Genomic DNA, 20,077 nt, shown 5'->3' on the forward strand with positions numbered 1-20,077 from the left:
GGGATTCACTTACTAAGAAATATTATTAAAAACTAAATATGTGTAGCTTGACTAAGAGGCAACAAATAGAGGACATAACAGCAAGGAGGGAGAGGAATTGTTGAGGATAATACCTGGGGTATAACTACTAATCGGATGGAATTAAGAAAGGAATGCTTGGTACCAGAGAAAAACTTCCTGAAACTACCCTGTGGAGTAGCCTCCATTTCTCTTCCCTTTATTGGGTCCCTGTGACATGGTGGACTAGGCCCCCTGATGGAGGCCTCAGGGTCCTGCCACACTTGTCCCAGGTAAGGAGCAGTGGAGAGGTCCTCCAAGCAGGCTAGAGTGGCTTCGGGGAAGAAGCTAATCAGGGCCTCAGAGGGCCCTATAAAAAGGAGCTACAGAGACAGTGCAGTTCCTCACTAGAGCTGGAGGAGCGTGGATGGTGTGGCTGGCTGAAGGAACTGCAGCAAAATGGACAGCCCAGGATTAATAGGGACCGGGGGAGCAAGGAAGAGCCCCGGGCTGGGTACTGGCCCTGAGCTAATGTTAAGTCATCGGTGAAGGCTCGGGCCCAGAGTAGTGGGCAGGCCTGGATCCCCCAGAGTAGTGGGCAGGCCCGGATCCCCCACATAGACCACTGGGGAAGGGCCTACAATTGAACATCAGTAAACCCCCAGAAGGGGACTGAACTGTCTGAAGGCCCAGCTGAAGACTGAGCCAAAACAGACTAAGAGGGCAAAACCATTGCCTCCAGGGAGGAAGTGCTAGGGGAATGGCCCAATAGCAGGGCTGGGACTGGTTTAAAGATTATGGACACACCCAACCAAGGTGGGCGCTCTCAAGAGGTGGGTGCCGACCCTGTTACAGTCCCATTATCAAATGATAATACAATGTTGGCTCAGTACAATGACATCTACCAAAATCAGTGAGCACCCGCATCCTGACTGGATCTAGTTTAACCACTGCAAATGAACCCCATGCAAGTCCATCCAAATGTACATGCACACCTACAATTCAAATCTTATTGGAAAATTGAGTTTGTTATTTGAACTCAAACCTGTTCCATTTATAGGGCCTGCAAAAGGGTTGTGATATGAAAAATGTACAAGCTTGTTTTGAACCTATCTTGAAAGGTTTTTATACAACTCTAGTTATAAACCATCCACTCCTCCCACTCCTTCTAAGATACTTCAAATATTGTGAGCCTTCTTTTTTTTGTTTATTCCTATAGAATTTCTGTGCTTCAGCTTACTGAAATACACTGGCTTTGCTCTGCTGTTTCGTCACTGAGAAATAACTAGAGTGAAACATAAATGGTCTCTGGACAATAATTTATTTCAGTAAAGTTCTTCCCACCCTCTTATACATTTCTTCAGTTCTTGTTTTTAGGAAAAAGCAAATAGTTTAGCATTATTACTCTTTGAACACAACTTTAGAAGCGTGTTAGCTTTCATCAGATTTTGCTGTGTTTGTCATTCCCGTGCATTTCTTAGGACTAAGCAGAAAGTGGCAATGAAAATGGTCCAATAAAACCTCAGGAAAACTGTGTCCTTTCTATGACATTGTGTAATTTTTACTCCAGTCAGTACGAAGGCAATTCAAATCCTCCTTGACTATGTTCTAACTCCCTCCCTTGACCAGTCTAAAGATTTCCATGTCTGGCTTTATCCTGCCATAGAGCTCTGCTGTAATATTTGCAATCGTGTATCTTTTACTTTAGTACAAATTGGCTATGCTGCTGTAGTCAGTCTGCATACACCATTTCTTTCTTCTGCCATCAACTCCTCCTCCTCCAGTATACTCACACACGCCCTTTCCTTTCTGTTGGAACCTGCCCTTTGTATATGCTTTGTGTTCTGGAAGCTAAATAGTTCTGCCAGTTTCTGATTAGACCAACTCTCTCACATTCCCATTTACTTCACGTTTCTTTCTAAATTCACATGCTTTCCGTTCTTTCCTTCTTATTATTATGTTCCTTGCATTTATGGTGTTGACCTCTGAACCAGGCTTTTATAAGGCCTACAGCTCTCTCATGAACCAGATTCTCATAAACCTCAATGGTCATGCTAAGAAGGGAAGAATACAAGCTTGCCAAAAAATTTTAAGAAAGATATACTGACATTTTAACACAGTGCCCTGCTCTTTTGACTGAGCAAGCAAGTTCTTAAATCGCAGACAGGAATATATATAAACATAACATACCAATAACAAAATGATGAGTAATCAAACAGAAGTCCAAACATGTGCTTGAAAATTTATGAAATCTACCTGACAAATATTTTTATCCAGGATGTGGAAAGAGGAACAAATGGGATTTTAAATAACCTTATTGTAAGTATTAGCAAGGGATAAGCAATTATCAGAACCAGACAGCACTGAAATCAGCCTGTCATATTTGTCAGCATCTGCAAAGTTTAGTTCAGCAGACTTGGTAACATACGTGCCTTTCTATTATGAGCCGTACTAATAATTAGTGTATACATACCAATCAAGCTTGGGTACTAGAGATCTCTTTAATTACTAAGATTGACCCTGAATTAGTAACAAAAGAGAAAGAACAGAGGGTACATTGCTTAGTGTGTCATTCTATTTTAAATGATCATTCGTAATACCATCTTTTGCCTTGCTACCTGTGGCCTCATTATTTCTTTCTGGTTCAATAACACTTATACATCAGAGGCTTTTTTCCTGAATCTGCAGGCCTCCTTTTTATCCTTCTAAATCCCTTTGGTTTTGTCATAAATATAAAGGGAAGGGTAAACCCCTTTGAAATCCCTCCTGGCCAGGGGAAAGCTCCTCTCACCTGTAAAGGGTTAAGAAGCTAAAGGTAACCTCGCTGGCACCTGACCAAAATGACCAATGAGGAGACAAGATACTTTCAAAAGCTGGGAGGAGGGAGACAAACAAAGGGTTTGTGTCTGTCTGTGTGTGCTTCTTGCCAGGGACAGAACAGGAATGGAGTCTTAGAACTTTTAGTAAGTAATCTAGCTAGGTATGTGTTAGATTATGATTTCTTTTAATGGCTGAGAAAAGCATTGTGCTGAATAGAATAACTATTTCTGTCTGTGTACTTTTTTTGTAACTTAAGGTTTTGCCTAGAGGGGTTCTCTATGTTTTTGAATCTAATTACCCTGTAAGATATCTACCATCCTGATTTTACAGGGGGAATTTCTTTATTTCTATTTACTTCTATTTTTTATTAAAAGTCTTCTTGTAAAAACTGAATGTTTTTTCATTGTTCTCAGATCCAAGGGTTTGGGTCTGTGGTCACCTATGCAAATTGGTGAGGCTTTTTATCCAACATTTCCCAGGAAAGGGGGGGTGCAAGTGTTGGGAGGATTGTTCATTGTTCTTAAGATCCAAGGGTCTGGGTCTGTAGTCACCTAGGCAAATTGGTGAGGCTTTTTACCAAACCTTGTCTAGGAAGTGGGGTGCAAGGTTTTGGGAAGTATTTTGGGGGGAAAGACGCGTCCAAACAGCTCTTCCCCAGTAACCAGTATTAGTTTGGTGGTGGTAGCGGCCATTCCAAGGATAACGGGTGTAATATTTTGTACCTTGGGGAAGTTTTGACCTAAGCTGGTAAAGATAAGCTTAGGGGGTTTTTTCATGCAGGTCCCCACATCTGTACCCTAGAGTTCAGAGTGGGGGAGGAACCTTGACAGGTTTATTTCAGATTCCATTTGTATAGAATTGTGAATAGCTGATGTTTCCACTCTTCTTCACAACTTTCCTCTTTGCCTTTTGCTTCACATATTAAAATATTTATGCATTATTTGAATATCCTTTCATGTTCCCTATCATTAGGGCTATTACCAACCCAAGGTGAAAATTGCCATTTTTCTGTAGCAAAAGGGCCAGTTTTACAAACATATATTTTAATGGCCAGTATCAACCATGCAGAGCTTTATAAGGAGCTAGAAAGGTTTCAAGACATAACTGGAGTGAGAAACAAAGAATTTCTACTAATACATTGTATGGGAGTATTGAGAGTACTCTGAAAAGTGGTGAGAAACAAAAGATAATTCAACTTAAATATGCTAGAACTATACCCCTGAAAAGTCTATTATTTTATGCATCAATGTTTATCATTTACCAATGCAGCATACCAAGAAAAGGGTGTTTTAGTACTTGCAATGTAGACTGACACAATAAGGCAAACACTTTGGGTAAATATGCAGCCTGCAAACCAGTGAGATGTTATCAAGACCCAAGTAGGTATTACGTTTCTTTCCCATTAACAGTGCAGAGATAGGCTAGAATAGGATATCAGCTGATGAAAATTCTTCCTCCTCATTAGACAAGATTAATTTTCTTGTTTCTTTTGTTTTCAGTGAAACATACTGCAGAAGAACCAGTCTCTCTCTTCTTCCAGGTATGATGATTGCTCATAGCTTTAGTTTTATGATCAGCTGGAACATTCCAAATAATGGTAGCCATGGGCAAAACTATTTCCTACTTTGGAACCAGATTCTGACCCCTTTACTCATATTTCACAGCAAATAGTCCCACTGAAATAAAAAACTAATAGCCCCAAGGACTATTACATAGCCAGAGCTCAACAGTGAATACTGACATCTGGCCGTTCCTCCTCCCTCCTCAAGCTTATCCCCATGCACCAATGGCTATGCCATCTCCAGGCACAGATTGCCACATGCAGGGGGACTCCCCCCATCATTGTTTAAGTAGAGCAAAGGGGTCAGAGTGAGAACCAGGATCAAGCACTCTGTATTTCCTATTTCACTGTCTTTGGATTAGTTTACGCTCAGTGATTTTTACAGCTGGAACAAGACCCTCCCTAGATTTCCATTTGTGAATGTCTGACTACTAGTGATGGCTGGTGGTAATTACTCTGAAAGTCATGGGATCCACAGTTGAGTTGACTAAATCTATTGTTCCTTTTACTTGTCATTCTTGGACAGGCTTTATAATCTTTTTCATTACTTCCCCCCATCTTTGGTGTTCCTCTTCATGCACAGAGCTCACTCTTGGGCATATCCACTAGCAGGCTATTCTGATACCTACCATATGCTGCATGTGGAGACTCACACTGCGGTGGGGGGGGGGGTGAGGGAGGTCATAGTGATGGTGACGGGTAATACTGCAAATAGCTTCTTCTATGCTTCCTCCATAGGTACTCCTCAAATGCTTGCTTGGGAAATAAGAAAGCCTGTAGTTTCTCCTAAACATGTTTCTGAGTTGAACAATTATACGGGGAGGGAAAAAAATCAAACAAAACTACCTGAGCCTTTAGGAAAAATAATTGCAAATGTATCCCATGTGAGGAGCAAAGAGCACCTTAACACGATATGGAGTGCAATAGAGCTTATGAAGACCCTCTTGGTATACAACCATGGGTCAGGAAGATCTAAAAATAATTAACAGTCTGGGGTTCCAGTATTTTTATAACCCTTATTAGATAGCAGTGTCTGTCTAATAAAATGTAATATTTACATGACAATCTGAGAACTGATGTGCTCCCTGGCAATTGTTTAGAAGATTTCCCCTGCTCCCTAAGTTGATTTCTGCTGAAATGTTAGTTAAAAGCATAATTGCATAATCCATCTAATTGCATGTTACCCTCTCATATGCATTCAGATCTGATTAAAATAATCTTTCCTGCCATCCTGTTTGTATATTCATAAAGGGCAAATATATTATTAGACTTGACTATTCAGCTACAGGGTACAGAGGACTCTGTGCAGCAGTTGTAATGTGATACACACAGAATGCCTTGCTGCTTGCTAAATGCCACCGACTGATCTCAGGGGTCAAAGGCACTGTTTTCTTATCTAGTTGATGGAAAGTTACAGTGCTGATTCTAGCTAAACTAGGGAACAGAGTGCTGACCTTGACTGAATTCTGGAGTATTACCTTGATGATACCAAGTACTGAAATGCTGTTTGTTTTTAGGAACATTTTTCTTTTTTAAACCTTATTCTCTAATCACATGCAAAAAACTCATTTCAATAGTGCCCAATTTATGGGGAAATATATATCAAGGAGAACTCTTGTTCTCCATCTGCTCCCTTTTTTTGCTGAAGAAGCACAACACACAATAAATCAAGCCTTATTGTCATGATATTTTGCACACAGGATGAATCAGGGAGCAGTTTGATCTCTGTCATTTGTGTCTTCAGTTTTTAAAGTGCAAATTTCCTCATAATTCTCTGAATATGTCTGTTTTTCTTGAAGAATATTAGCTCCCACTGACAGCCAGCATAGCACCTCGATGTATGTATTTGCCAGTAAGCAGAGAGCATCTAGACCACTGTGTATCAGATAGAAATATATTTAAGTAATGTTGAGAAATGCTTACTGTGTTCCAGAGAGATCAGAGAGTCTCATTTTAATCTCTTGGAGAACTGTAATAACACAAATACATATTCTGTCAATTTTACATGAAACATACCTTTAGTAAAAAAAAACCCAACCAAACATTAAGGTTGTGGCAAATCAACAAAAGGTCGGATAGCCAAAGTTGTTCAGAAATACTATCCTGGATACCCACTTTTGTTTCTCTTCTGGGTATTGCAGGCATTTCAAGAACTGTGTTAACAATCCTGCAAGATCCAGAGTACCTAGAGTAATAATGCACTGGGCAGGAACTCAGGTGATCTAATGCTAATAAAAACATTGCTTTTGTTATAATTAGAAACAGCTTTCTTTATTCTAACTATATATGAATATATCCATTGATATTTTTAAACTCCTTCACTCTGGCATGAATCAGAATAACTCTGCTGAAGTCAATAGAGATACACTGGTGTAAGTGAAAGCAGAATTAGACCCTTTTCCATCTACTGCCATTGTATCCCTTCTTAATCAAAGACCTTTGCAGAGCACAATTCATCCAATGTCAGAAAAATTCAGAGTGTGTCAACCTCGCTCCTGTCCTCACCACCAAAACTCATTAGAACTTTATATAGAATTTTTCAAATTGAAATAAACTTTCCTTGTTGGACATTGGCTTAGATTTACTCCTGTCTTCATCCAGCACCTTTTACATCTTTCAGGTGTTATATCTCAGTGCTTTAAAAATTAATGAAATGAGAAAATTGAGTGGCATTCCATTCTTCGCCACTCTTGGCAGATAATCTGTTGCATGGCTGCACCAATGACAAACCATAAGATTCTGCTTTTTTACAGATCTGTGAGTTCCACCTCACCCCTGGAGACAAAATGTGTTCTACTTTCCCCTCCAAAGTCCTACACATTTTCCTTCCCATCTAGACACATCATTGATGCACTAGGGCCAGATTCTGTACTTTATCCTGAACATAACTTTACTACCGTAAATAGTTCCATTGACTTCAAGTGTTTGCAGAATCAGGGCCTAATGTATTAGTAATTACTTCAGTGGGACTAATCACTTGAGAAAAGTGATGCACATGTCTAAGTGTTTGTAAGGCTAGACCCGTAGTTCATACCTCGCTATTATAGTTTGTGTGCTTACAAGCCAATGTAAGGCACTGTACACTGGAAGCCATTTTCATGACACAACAGCTTTTATTGTTCCTAGAGAACAAATGAGCAATACTGTATCTTCCCAAGTGCCATCTACTGGCACATTATCTATTAACTAACTAGATATCCACAGACAAACATATCGATTTTAGAGCATTCTAATGGCAAAATGCCCAGGTGATCTCATGGAAATATTAGCAGTAATGATAGACTGAGATTATTAATAATAATTATTATTATTTATTTATTTTATTTATTTATTTAAAGTCAAGCCTTAGTGAGTCCCAAAAGTCTCTCTTTTTTTTCCCTTTCTTTTTCTTTAAAATATTAGATAGCTTGGAAATGAACCCAATGACAATGATTTGCCATGTTCCTGGTAATACAGCCATTCAGCACCTGATGAACAAAAAATTCCATCAAAGGTTATAAACAAAATAGAGACTTTAAGAAAGAAAATAGTGTAAATACTTCAAGGTTTAAGACAGGATGAGACCGAACTGGAGGGGAGGGGAGAGGGAAGGAGGCATATTTTCCCACATATGCCTACAATGGGGTTCTTATCCTTTTCTATATTTATTTTAATTCCTGATATGTGTGTTTAACAGCCTTGTTGGGAAACATGGCTAGTGGGAATGGGGAATGTTAAACCTCGATTTTAGCTATGGAGATACTGTAATGAAAAATTCCCATTCCTTTAAGATGACACACACATACACACACACACAGGTGTACATACATATACACAGATTCAGTGCAGAACTCATAGTATGTATTTTCTTGGGTACTTAGAGATTTACCAAAATTTATAGGAGGTGAAATGTAGAGTGTTTGTCCATCAAGAAAATAAAGGCAAATTCAAAGCTAGAATTTCATGGCTTACCAAGGCTTTCCTAGTTTTAAAGAAATTATTTTTGTGCTAGTCACATTTTTACACACACTATGCATGATGGGAGGATTACTGAGTATTTAGATTGCACTTTGAGACACAGGAAGGTTGGTTCACCTTTAACCTATTCCCAGCCATAGTTGAAACTTGTTCTATTTCTAGGAATGGAATGTGTGATAGGAACCTTTCACGCTTGCAGTCAATATTTTCATAAAGTTCTTCATCCATTGCATGAAAAATGAGGCTTTCACGCTTTCATGTAACCTAGTGGTAATTTAATTCTCCAATTAACATGCACATTTTAGATTATAATCTCTTTGGGCAGGGATTGTCTTTTTGTTCTTTGTTTGTACAGTGCCTAGCACAGTAGGGTTCTGGTCCATGACTGGGGGCTCCTAAGGTGTTACTGCAACATAAATGATAAATAATTATAAAAACAGAACCACAGTTCCCGTGTACGTGCATTTAGAGACCACTGTAAATCACTGCTTTCTCAGGGTTAGACTGTCTATTTTGCAGTCCTCTTACGTAGACACCATAGAAAAATTACCTAAATGGTGAATGAAGAAAAACTCATCAAAATTGTTAATATGCATTCATGGGGAATGTAGCCTGATTTCTGAATAGTTAATAATTGTATTGGTTGCTAATTAATACTGATTTAATTAACTGGGGGTAATAGGTTTCTAGTCCCAGAATCAGACACAACTGAATTAAAACTAACAAGTTCTATATTTTATAGGAAATTCTGGGTTGTATGGCAAAGACATGCACATTGAGGGCAAAGTGAAGCCTTAGCGGTTTTTTATTAACACAAAGAGTAAAGACAGAAAACTCCAAACCACATAAACAAATTGCCGTAATATAATATTGGGGATATCTTTGGTATCATTCCTTGTATATGCTCATACTCTTATGTACTCTCACACTTGCTTGGGATCTGGTTGTAAGAAATAACTTATAGTTTTTACAATGCTAACTCTCAATAATGAGGTGTTCAAGTCTTGGTTTATCTCACAATCCCATCAGTCAACAATGAGCTATTTATATGACAGCAGCTGAAAGTGAAAAAGGAAGAAAAAGGAAGTACAATGATGCCTGATTTTAGGAGGTTAATATTATTATTTTGGATAATATTTGGCTATAGGCTTACCAATTAATCTGATCAGAAGATGATAAGGTTCTTGTCATAGAAACAGGCTACCCAGAGTTTGTACAGGGACCCTTGGGGTGTATGACAAGGGTCTCACACTGAGACAAATGTAGCCTTAAAGACTTTTATTGGGATAAATGGAACGGTAATCAAATAGTACTCAAATGGTAAAATAATCAGAGTTACAAATGCAATAGTACCGTTCTAGAGATACATGTGATGTTATACTATATAAAGCTTTTGATTAGTATACTCACACCCTCCCTTGATAACCTGGAGGTAAGAGACAAAGGACCAGCCTCGCCTCTGGCATGCCAAAAGAGTTCAGGTCCAGGTTCCTCAGTTCTTGAGTGGGAGGTGCAGAGCTTAGGAGAAACTAAAGAACTCAGAGCTAAAGAAGCAAGCTAACTTAAGAATTTTACTTAACTAACTAACTTAAAACTTACAATTAAGAACTAACAGACTAATAGACTAACAAACAAAGAAGCCTTGACACTTGAAGCTCAAAGCTTAGAAACTTAGAAGCTTCCTTGGCATGGTGGGTTTTCTAGAGCTTGGGCACTTGAGCCCTTCTATGTCCAAACTTAGTTGCCTCACCCACAAAATGTTAGGGTACACTTACTCCATAGGCTGGTATATTTGTATGTATTGATGACATATACATACATATTAGTGACATTAGATCATTCTCACATTTGTTATTTCTGTCCTACCCGATTATTTCAGTTCTTTCCTTGTGTGGTGTACCTGTTAAGTTTACAGAGGGCATGAACTTAGGAATCCTGCTTCTATGCATCCTTTATCTGTCTATGTTAAAGGTCGCAGCCATATATGGACCTTATGCTTTAGCTCATCACCACGTATCTAGGTGAAAGGTCCCGAACATATGTATGCTAACTTTGCCTGTAGGTCCCTTGTGTTACAGCAAAAAGATACTGTAATATAAACCTATAAACCTATTACAATAAAACAAATAATCAAACCCACAAGAAAATAAGGAATCTATAAGAAAATGCATATAGGCAAGCAAGCAGGCTAGCCCTATAGGCTACAACTAAGAGTAGCACTGATCGTGTTTGTCTTGTGATTGGCTAAGACATCTCTGATGTCAAAATTGCACTGCTGAACAATGAGCAACAATACTTAGATCATCAGAAGATGGTTGGGATGGGGAGAAAAGCAGAAGTCATACGACTGAATTTTGTCCTGGGTACCAGGCTGTTACATAACATGCATCACTCTCTGCTGCTCTCTTTCTTGCTTGCGTGGCTGGTTTCTCAACAGAATTTCTGATGAAGCAAAATTGAAAACACACTGTTTTAGCCTTTGAAACTGAAATTCAGTCTCATCTCATTCAAACTGAATGGGATGATAAAAAGAGATTGAATCTGAAGCTTATAGCAATACACTTCCGAATGAGGCAACTTAGAGGTTTTGATCTTTGAAAATGCATATTTTTAAATAAAAATCTAACTAATATAGATGTAGGAGACATCATTTCTGGGGAAAGCTAGCAGTGATGCTGCCCATATGGTACCTGTGCAAAAAGAGGGGATGGTAATATGCTGGAATAAAATCCTGGCTCCAATTAAGTCAATGGAGGCTTTGTCACTGACTTCAAAGGGGCCAAGATTTTACCCTAGGGTGTCCATAAAGCACCTTTCCCCTGAATAAATTCATTGAGAGAGAGAGAGAGAGTTGAAAAGAAGAGATGATTTTAGACCTGTGTTTTAGAAGCCCACACAGTATTTCAGGCCCTGATCTTGCAATAAACTCCATTTGGGCAATCCCATGCACTAAAACAGAGCCCTACCAAAGACCATGGGGCTAAGTGTAGGTGAAGGGTTGCCTTCATTTGGAGCTCATTGCAGGATCAGAGCTTAAGGTAGCCAACATCACACACACAATCTTTTGCTATTGGTGGTGGCCAATGAATTGCTGTCACAGGAACGGCAATAGTAACAGCAGGTTATTTTCACAGGCAGCCATATGTCCTTTTAGAACTCTCAAAACAATATTTTCTGGCTTTGAAAAAGGTTCATTCATGCCTGGATTATTCTGAAAAATTATCATGTCAAGCTGTATAAAATGACCTGAAGAATTATAATATTAAATTCTGGACAGGTTCACAAAGAACTTGGAATTGCCCACTGATATACAAGCATGCAGCAGGCATCAGAGCTTTCAGCTTGTATCATTTCAAAGAGCATTATTTCAGCCAGTCTGTGCTCTTCTGTATTTTGCTTTGGGATTTTTTAAAGAAAGGACAGAAATAAACAATCTTTAAAGGAAACACCTCTTTTCTTGTATTAAAAACAAAATAAATACCCCTACTGCCTCCCTAACAAATGAATTAGTTGTCCTGCTCCTTTGCCATCTCCTTTGGTTAAATAATTAATCATGGCCAGGTGCAGCTTGTTGGATTTGTTGTTCCGCAGAAATACAGCAGCATAAAAAAGACAGGGGAAAGCTGGTTTGGGAAAATGTTATGGAAAGGCAGCTGACTACAAGAGCTGTTGATCTTTTGATTTCTCCTATGACTGTTTAGTGTTACATCCTGTAGAAATTTCTAGTTTTACCAAGTGTGTTCCCTGTGGGGGAATTTCTCTTTAATTTATTCTCTGAGCCTGTACGTATATGCCTGTCCTGAGAATAACTTTTAATGCCTGTGGTGATGGGTTCTGCTCTTTCTGAGATGATGAGGAGGCAGGAATAAGGGAAAGAATACGTTAATTTAAAAAACGAGGCATGTAATGACCCACAGGAGAACACACTGGGATTTTCTGAAGAGAGGCTGTTAAAACCCAAAACCTATTGGCCTCTCTTGGTAGGACCACACTTAACTACTCAAGGTGAAGCAGTATCTTTTATAACCTCCTCTGATGGTATGAGTGAAGTCAGGTTAAGCAGCTGGTGCTGAGAATAAAGAGAAAGTAGGCCTGATTCTGTCCTCACACTGGTGTCCATTTATTCTTTTACGTAGAGACTTGCAACAAAGCCCGTTGCCAACTGTGTCCACATATCAGTTCAGGGGACACCATCATAGGGCCTAATCACATCAGCCACAATATCAGAGGCTCGTTCACCTGCACATCTACCAATGTGATATATGCCATCATGTGCCAGCAATGCCCCTCTGCCATGTACATTGGGCAAACTGGACAGTCTCTACGCAAAAGAATAAATGGACACAAATCAGATGTCAAGAATTATAACAGTCATAAACCAGTTGGAGAACACTTCAATCTCTCTGGTCACTTGATTACAGACCTAAAAGTGGCAATACTTCAACAAAAAAACTTCAGAAACAGACTCCAATGAGAGACTGCTGAATTGGACTTAATTTGCAAACTGGATACAATTAACTTAGGCTTGAATAGAGACTGGGAGTGGATGGGTCATTACACAAAGTAAAACTATTTCCCCATGTTTATCCCACCCCACACTGTTCCACAGACGTTTTTGTCAACTGCTGGAAATGGCCCACCTTGATTATCACTACAAAAGGTCCCCGACCCACCCCCACCCCCCGCTCTCCTGCTGGTAATAGCTCACCTTAAGTGATCGCTCTGGTTACAGTGTGTATGGTAACACCCATTGTTTCATGTTCTCTATGTATATAAATCTCCCCACTGTATTTTCCACTGAATGCATCCGATGAAGTGAGCTGTAGCTCACGAAAGCTTATGCTCAAATAAATTGGTTAGTCTCTAAGGTGCCACAAGTCCTCCTTTTCTTTTTTGCGAATACAGACTAACACGGCTGCTACCCTGAAATTGAAATCAGTGGAATTATTCAGGAGCAGAGCTGGCATAAGTGAGATCTGAATCAGGCCCTGACTCTTGTCTCAAACTAGACACCCATTATGAGTTTGTCTGCCTTTAGATACATGGGTACAGCTCTAATTGAAGCCTAATTGAGAGTTTGTATCTGAGGGCATGTCTATACTACAAAATTATGTCAACCTAAATTACATCAGTATAGAGCTGCCACAGTAATGAAATTGCTTTTGCACACTACGCTTCTTGTGGTGGAGGTGTACATCCCCACCAAGAGCATTTGCACTGACTGTACTGTCAGTGCGGGGCATTGTGGGATGGCTTCTGAAAGCCAGTAATAGTTAATGTAAGTGACGCAGTATCTACACTGATACTACATCGCCCTAACTACATCGGCATTGACTCTAAACCTCTCGTGGAGGTGGAGTTATTAAGTTGCCAGTTATGTTGTCAGGAGTGAAATTTTAGTGTAGACACTTAGATAGTTAGATCAAAGTAACCAGACTTGCATTGACCTAACTCTAGTGAAGACCAGGCTTCAATGACACATGGAGAGAATGGATGTGTTTGTCTCAGTCTGAAGGATTGGAGCAAATTCGGTTGTATCTAAGACACAATCCCTCAGACAGAGACAAACACCTACAAGATCTTTATTAAGCATTCTTAAAACTACAATACCCACCTGGAGAAGTGAGGAAACAGATTGACAGAGTGAGACGGGTACCCAGAAATCACCTATTACAGGACAGGCCCCACAAGGAAAATAGCAGAACACCACTGGCCATCACGTACAGCCCCCAACTAAAACCTCTCCAGGACATTATCAACGATCTACAACCTATCCTGGAAAACAGTCCCTCACTCTCATAGACCTTGGGAGACAGGCCAGTTCTTGCTTACAGACAGTCCCCGAACCTGAAAAAAATACTCACCAACAACTACACACAACACCACAGAAACACTAACCCAGGAACCAATCCCTGTAGCAAACCTCGTTGCCTATTCTGTCCTCATATCTACTCTAGTGACACCATCAGAGGACCCAACCACATCAGCCACACCATCAGAGGCTAATTCACCTGCATGTCTACTAATGTTATATATGCCATCATGTGCCAGCAATGCCCCTCTGCCATGTACACTGGCCAAACCGGACAGTCCCTGCGTAAAAGAATAAATGGACACAAATCAGACATCAGGAATGGTAACACACAAAAGCCAGTGGGAGAACACTTCAATCTTCCTGGACATTCGATAACAGATTTGAAAGTAGCTATACTTGAACAAAAAAACTTCAGAAACAGACGTCAAAGAGAGACAGCAGAACCAAAATTCATTTGCAAATTTAACACCATTAATTTGGGCTTGAATAGGGACTGGGAGTGGCTGGCTCATTACAGAAGCAGCTTTGCCTCTCCTGGAATTGACACCTCCTCATCTATTGTTGGGAGTGGACTACCATTGAGAACAGTCTAGAGCCATCCTCTTTGGAACCCCCTTTCAGGTAGTTGAAAGCAGCTATCAAATCCCCCCTCACTCTTCTCTTCTGCAGACTAAACAATCCCAGCTCCCTCAGCCTCTCCTCATAAGACTACATCCATCCTGATCACATTAGCCCTGTCAACCCTGGTTCTCCACTTGTGAGGTAACTCCGTTCTCTTCATGTGTCAGTATATTTATGTCTGCATCTGTAACTTTCACTCCATGCATCTGAAGAAGTGGTGTTTTTACCCAGAAAAGCTTATGCTCAATTAAAGCTTATGCTCCTTGTTGATTTTGTGCATGTGTTTTCAAGATCTTTCACTTGATGGCCTATCTGGAAACTATCATTTTGCTTTTCTTTTTAGTCTCTGACTTGTCTGTGTTTAAAGCTTTATGGCAGAAATGCTTTTAAGGAGTAGATTGTGGTCAAATGGCACTGGGAGCCTGATTTGCCTCTCACTGAAATCAGTGTAAATCAGAAGTAGCGCCATTGCTTTCAATGGCATTAAACATACATACTTAGCGTGAGAGGAGAAGCAGGAACTGCCTGAAGTTGGGAAGGCAGTTCCAGTCATAAGGGGCAAGAAAGTGTTTCGGGTGTTTAGGAGAATAATTCTGCTAATATTTTCTGTCCACGGGAAATAAAATATCACTCTGCTTTTCTTGCACATCCAACATAATACAGCCTGGGTTAAACATAATGAATTGGAGGGAAAAACTCAAGTTTCAGGAGAAAGCAGTTAATTAATAACAACTCTCTGAAAGCAGTGTGAGAATAATGAGTAGTGTGAGAATAATAATAGTGAGTAGCCTGACTAATCTAATTGCCTTCTATGACGAGATAACTGGCTCTGTGGATGAGGGGAAAACGGTGGACATGTTGTTCCTTGACTTTAGCAAAGCTTTTGACACTGTCTCCCACAGTATTCTTGCCAGAAAGTTAAAGAAGTATGGGCTGGATGAATGGACTATAAGGTGGATAGAAAGTTGGCTAGATTGTCGGGCTCAACAGGTAGTAATCAATGGCTCCATGTCTAGTTGGCAGCCGGTATCAAGTGGAGTGCCCCAAGGGTCGGTCCTCGGGCCGGTTTTGTTCAATATCTTCATAGATGATCTGGAGGATGGTATGGATTGCACCCTCAGCAAGTTTGCAGATGACACTAAACTGGGAGGAGAGGTAGGTACGCTGGAGGGTAGGGATAGGATACAGAGGGACCTAGACAAATTAGAGGATTGGGCCAAAAGAAATCTGATGAGGTTCAACAAGGACAAGTGCAGAGTCCTGCACTTAGGACAGAAAAACCCCATGCACCGCTACAGACTAGGGACTGAATGGCTCGGCAGCAGTTCTGCAGAAAAGGACCAAGGGGTTACAGTGGACGAGAAGCTGGATATGAGTCAACAGTGTGCCCTTGTTGCCAAGAAGACCAATGGCATTTTGGGATATATAGGTAGGGGCATTGCCAGCAGATCGAGGGACGTGATCGTTCTCCTCTATTCAACATTGGTGAGGCCTCATCTGGAGTACTGTGTCCAGTTTTGGGCCCCACACTACAAGAAGGATGTGGAAAAATTGGAAAACGTCCAGCGGAGGGCAACAAAAATGATTAGGGGATTGGAACACATGACTTATGAGGAGAGGCTGAGGGAACTGGGATTCTTTAGTCTGCAGAAGAGAAGAATGAGGGGGGATTTGATAGCTGCTTTCAACTACCTGAAAGGGGGCTCCAAAGAGGATGGATCTAGACTGTTCTCAGTGGTAGCAGATGACAGAACAAGGAGTAATGGTCTCAAGTTGCAATGGGGGAGGTTTAGGTTGGATATTAGGAAAAACTTTTTCACTAGGAGGGTGGTGAAACATTGGAATGCGTTACCTAGGGAGGTGGTGGAATCTCCTTCCTTAGATATTTTTAAGGTCAGGCTTGACAAAGCCCTGGCTGGGATGATTTAGTGGTTTTCAACCAGGGGTACGCAGAGGTCTTCCAGGGGGTACATCAACTCATCTTAATATTTGCCTAGTTTTACAACAGGCTACATAAAAAGCACTAGCAAAGTTGAAACAAATTAAAATTGCATATGGACAATGACTTGTTTATACTCCTTTATATACTATACACTGAAATGTAAGTACAATATTTATATTTCAATTGATTTATTTTATAATTATATGGTAAAAATGTGAAAGAAAGCAATTGTTCAGTAATAGTGTGATGCGACACTTTTGTATTTTTATATCTGGGTTTGTAAACAAGTAGTTTTTAAGTGAGGGATAACTTGTGGGTACAAAAGACAAATCAGACTCCTGAATGGGTATTCTGGAAAGGTTGAGAGCCACTGGTTTAGAGCACTGATTCCTATGTACATTATAGCCACGATACATCTCTCTCTGACAGTGTAATAGTATACCCTAAACAGAGCATAAATGTATTTTACACTCATTTAAAGATCCCTTTACACTACTAGAATCATTCAAAGTGGATTTGATATAAGGGAGAATCAGGGACTAGCTGTGAAAAAAACATTTCATTTGTTTAGACTTCTGTGAGTTCACCCATCTTCTGCTTCAGCTTTGGGTATGTGGCGAATTTTTATATTTAAGTCTCATGTGGTTTCTAGTTCATAGGCACTGTGAACCACAATGGACCTATGAGTGAGCCTGCCCTAAATACACATGTGGATAGAAACAAAGTTTTCCCTATTTTTGGGTGTTGTTACACAACCTTTACCAACCACTAGTACACAGTGGGTAAAACCCAGTTGACGGGGATTCCTAACCTGCTGTATCTTTGTGAGAATTCTCCTTTTGCCTGACCCCTTGCATAACGTCTCATAACACTGGGAAGGGCTTGTACTGCTCCTTTACACAAAGTGATTATTGCTGTTCTTCCACTTGTTCCACAAGGACAAGTTCCACATGGCCAACGCAATGCTATCCTTCCAAAAGTGCAGATCTCCCACTTCAGCAAGGCTTCTCCTGCCCCTCACAGCCCTAACTTGTGATATCCAGTTCCTAGAGATAATATTCCCCCCAAACACAACTCGCCTCCCAAACCAAGGGTTGCACACAGATTCAACGACAAAACACACATTTGCATCTACGTTTGGAATGTTGTTTCAGCTGGCATCTTCAGTTAATCTGAAACACAAAGACCAATTTACAACTGAAGTCACACAATTCTCAAGTTCAGGCTTCATTATTTTGGGGTAAATCTATAGGGCAAAATGGATGAGTTTTAAAAAATAAAATTTGCAATTCAAAGTGCTTGGCTTTTAGAAATGCAGAACATTCTGCATGTATATTAATATTTTTAGCATGCAAAGTATTGAGAAATATGAATAACATGTCCATCTTTATTATGCTCTGGGATTACAATACCTATTTCTTTAAAATATGCATGCAAAGGTCATGTCTGTGTTATCGGCTTCATGCTGGCAAAAGCTTATTATTCAAAATTCAGATATATTAGCCTTATAGGTTTGGATTAAAAGTACTTAAATATGAATCCATTGTGTGATATCCCTAATTTCATAAAATCCTTAGCCAGACAGACATCGTACCCTGCAGTGCTACGTGGGACATAATGGTTTGGTTCTGCTCTGAGTCGTTTGCTCCCCAGGCTTGTCATGGGAGATGATACATCTCATGAACTCCCCATACTGGACCCCTATGCCTTGGGTCCCACGTGCCCTTTGCTTGTGGGGGCTTAGTGGAGTTTGCATACTGGGGGAGGTTTAGATTGGATATTAGGAAAAACTTTTTCACTAAGAGGGTGGTGAAACACTGGAATGCGTTACCTAGGGAGGTGGTAGAATCTCCTTCCTTAGAGGTTTTTAAGGTCAGGCTTGACAAAGCCCTGGCTGGGATGATTTAACTGGGAATTGGTCCTGCTTCGAGCAGGGGGTTGGACTAGATGACCTTCTGGGGTCCCTTCCAACCCTTATATTCTATGATTCTAGGTAACACTCTCCAGGCACAGAACCTGTGTCTGACACCCATCTTGGTAGTGGGGATGCCACAGTCCAATTGCCTAGGCCCTGTAATTAGTGCTGGCTACCCAAGCTTATCCAGTAGCTGGTGAATGCTCTGAGTTCCACCAAAGCTGTGAACCCTCTAGTTTAGTGTTTTTCTAGGTCAGGGAGAGCAGATGGAGCATGTAAGGGAAGGAGCGGATAGCCCATATGCATGCGTAACACCCTCAGGCTTACTTTTTCTACATATCCCCTTGGGGTGCTAGGGAATCACTGTGGCTCAGGGGGAGTTCCTGTTGTTCTGGCTCCAATGAAACCATGTTGCTATGGAGCTGGGGGTAGATGTATGCTTGGGGCCAGAGCCAATACAGAGGCACAGGAACTCTCTTTAATATCTGAGGATCTGCTGAGCCTGGGGCTTGGCCCCACAGTCTTTTCTGTGGGACGGGGGAAAGGAGAGACAAACTTCCTCTTCACCCCCTCCCCTAGGATGCTATGGGATAGCTTCCATGAGGAAATCTTTGTAAGATTCCCACTGAAAATGCCCCCCCGCACACACACGTGGTTTTTACCACAGCTGTGGACAATCTGAACTAACAGATTTGTTGTATGAACAAATTGTAAGCACCAAATTGTTGTATGAAATTTAATATTTGTTAGTCCTATTGCTTCCAGGAGAATCTGTTTAATGTAGAGGCATGTGTGAGCAATAGATTTCCATACAGAATCTATTCTGGCTCTTTCACCACAGAATTCAGGGATATTTGGAGCCGGGGTTCCTGTTCTGACCCATTTCTATTTTTAAAAGTGTCCTCAAGGAAAAAAATCTATAATAGTTTTAGGTGCAGCTCAATTGGGGAATAAAGAAAGCACATGTGAGTCATGGAGTGTAGATATAGATTTGTGATTCAAGAAAAAGGGAGCATCTGAGAGAAAGAGCAATGAAACACATGGGAGAGACTCAAAGGAGCAGGAGGAACAAACAGAAACCTGCTGGTGATGAAACTGTCATCAGAGGAATAGAGCAGGGAAGAAATTTCATTTACTTCACTGTGGAATATGGTGAAGCTAGGAAACAAGTGTTATCTTGACAAGAATACTTTGACAAGTAAGACATGGTGGAAGAGGAAGGAGAAATATCAACATTAGGGGGCTTGGCAGTACATATTCCCACAAGGGATCTACAGCACAGTTGGAGGGATTCAGGAGAAAACAAAAAATAATATTGAAAGGTGTTCCGGCCTGAAGAACATACAGCTTGCTTGCCTTAAAAAAAATCAAATTACATTTTCTGTCTAATGACAAAGTTAAAATGTTGAAGTGTTTGTAAATGCAAGACCCATCCCACTGTACAACAAT

The 20,077-nt window shown here is 40.4% G+C and overlaps 1 long non-coding RNA gene across 2 annotated transcripts in view; it reads left to right on the plus strand.

Moving 5' to 3' along the window:
- LOC142072891 (uncharacterized) overlaps positions 1 to 20,077 on the plus strand; it is a 59,125-nt gene that overhangs the window by 12,945 nt on the left and 26,103 nt on the right. Inside the window, exons 1-2 of one of the 2 annotated variants that reach the window (XR_012669498.1) lie at positions 2,753 to 2,960; positions 4,317 to 4,357. This is a non-coding gene — a long non-coding RNA (uncharacterized LOC142072891). Of the gene's footprint in view, positions 1 to 2,752; positions 2,961 to 4,316; positions 4,358 to 20,077 lie in introns of those variants that run through there. The other variant, XR_012669499.1, reaches the window with a different exon arrangement.

Source organism: Caretta caretta, chromosome 7, assembly GCF_965140235.1.
Source record: "Caretta caretta isolate rCarCar2 chromosome 7, rCarCar1.hap1, whole genome shotgun sequence".
Lineage (NCBI taxonomy): Eukaryota > Metazoa > Chordata > Testudines > Cheloniidae > Caretta > Caretta caretta.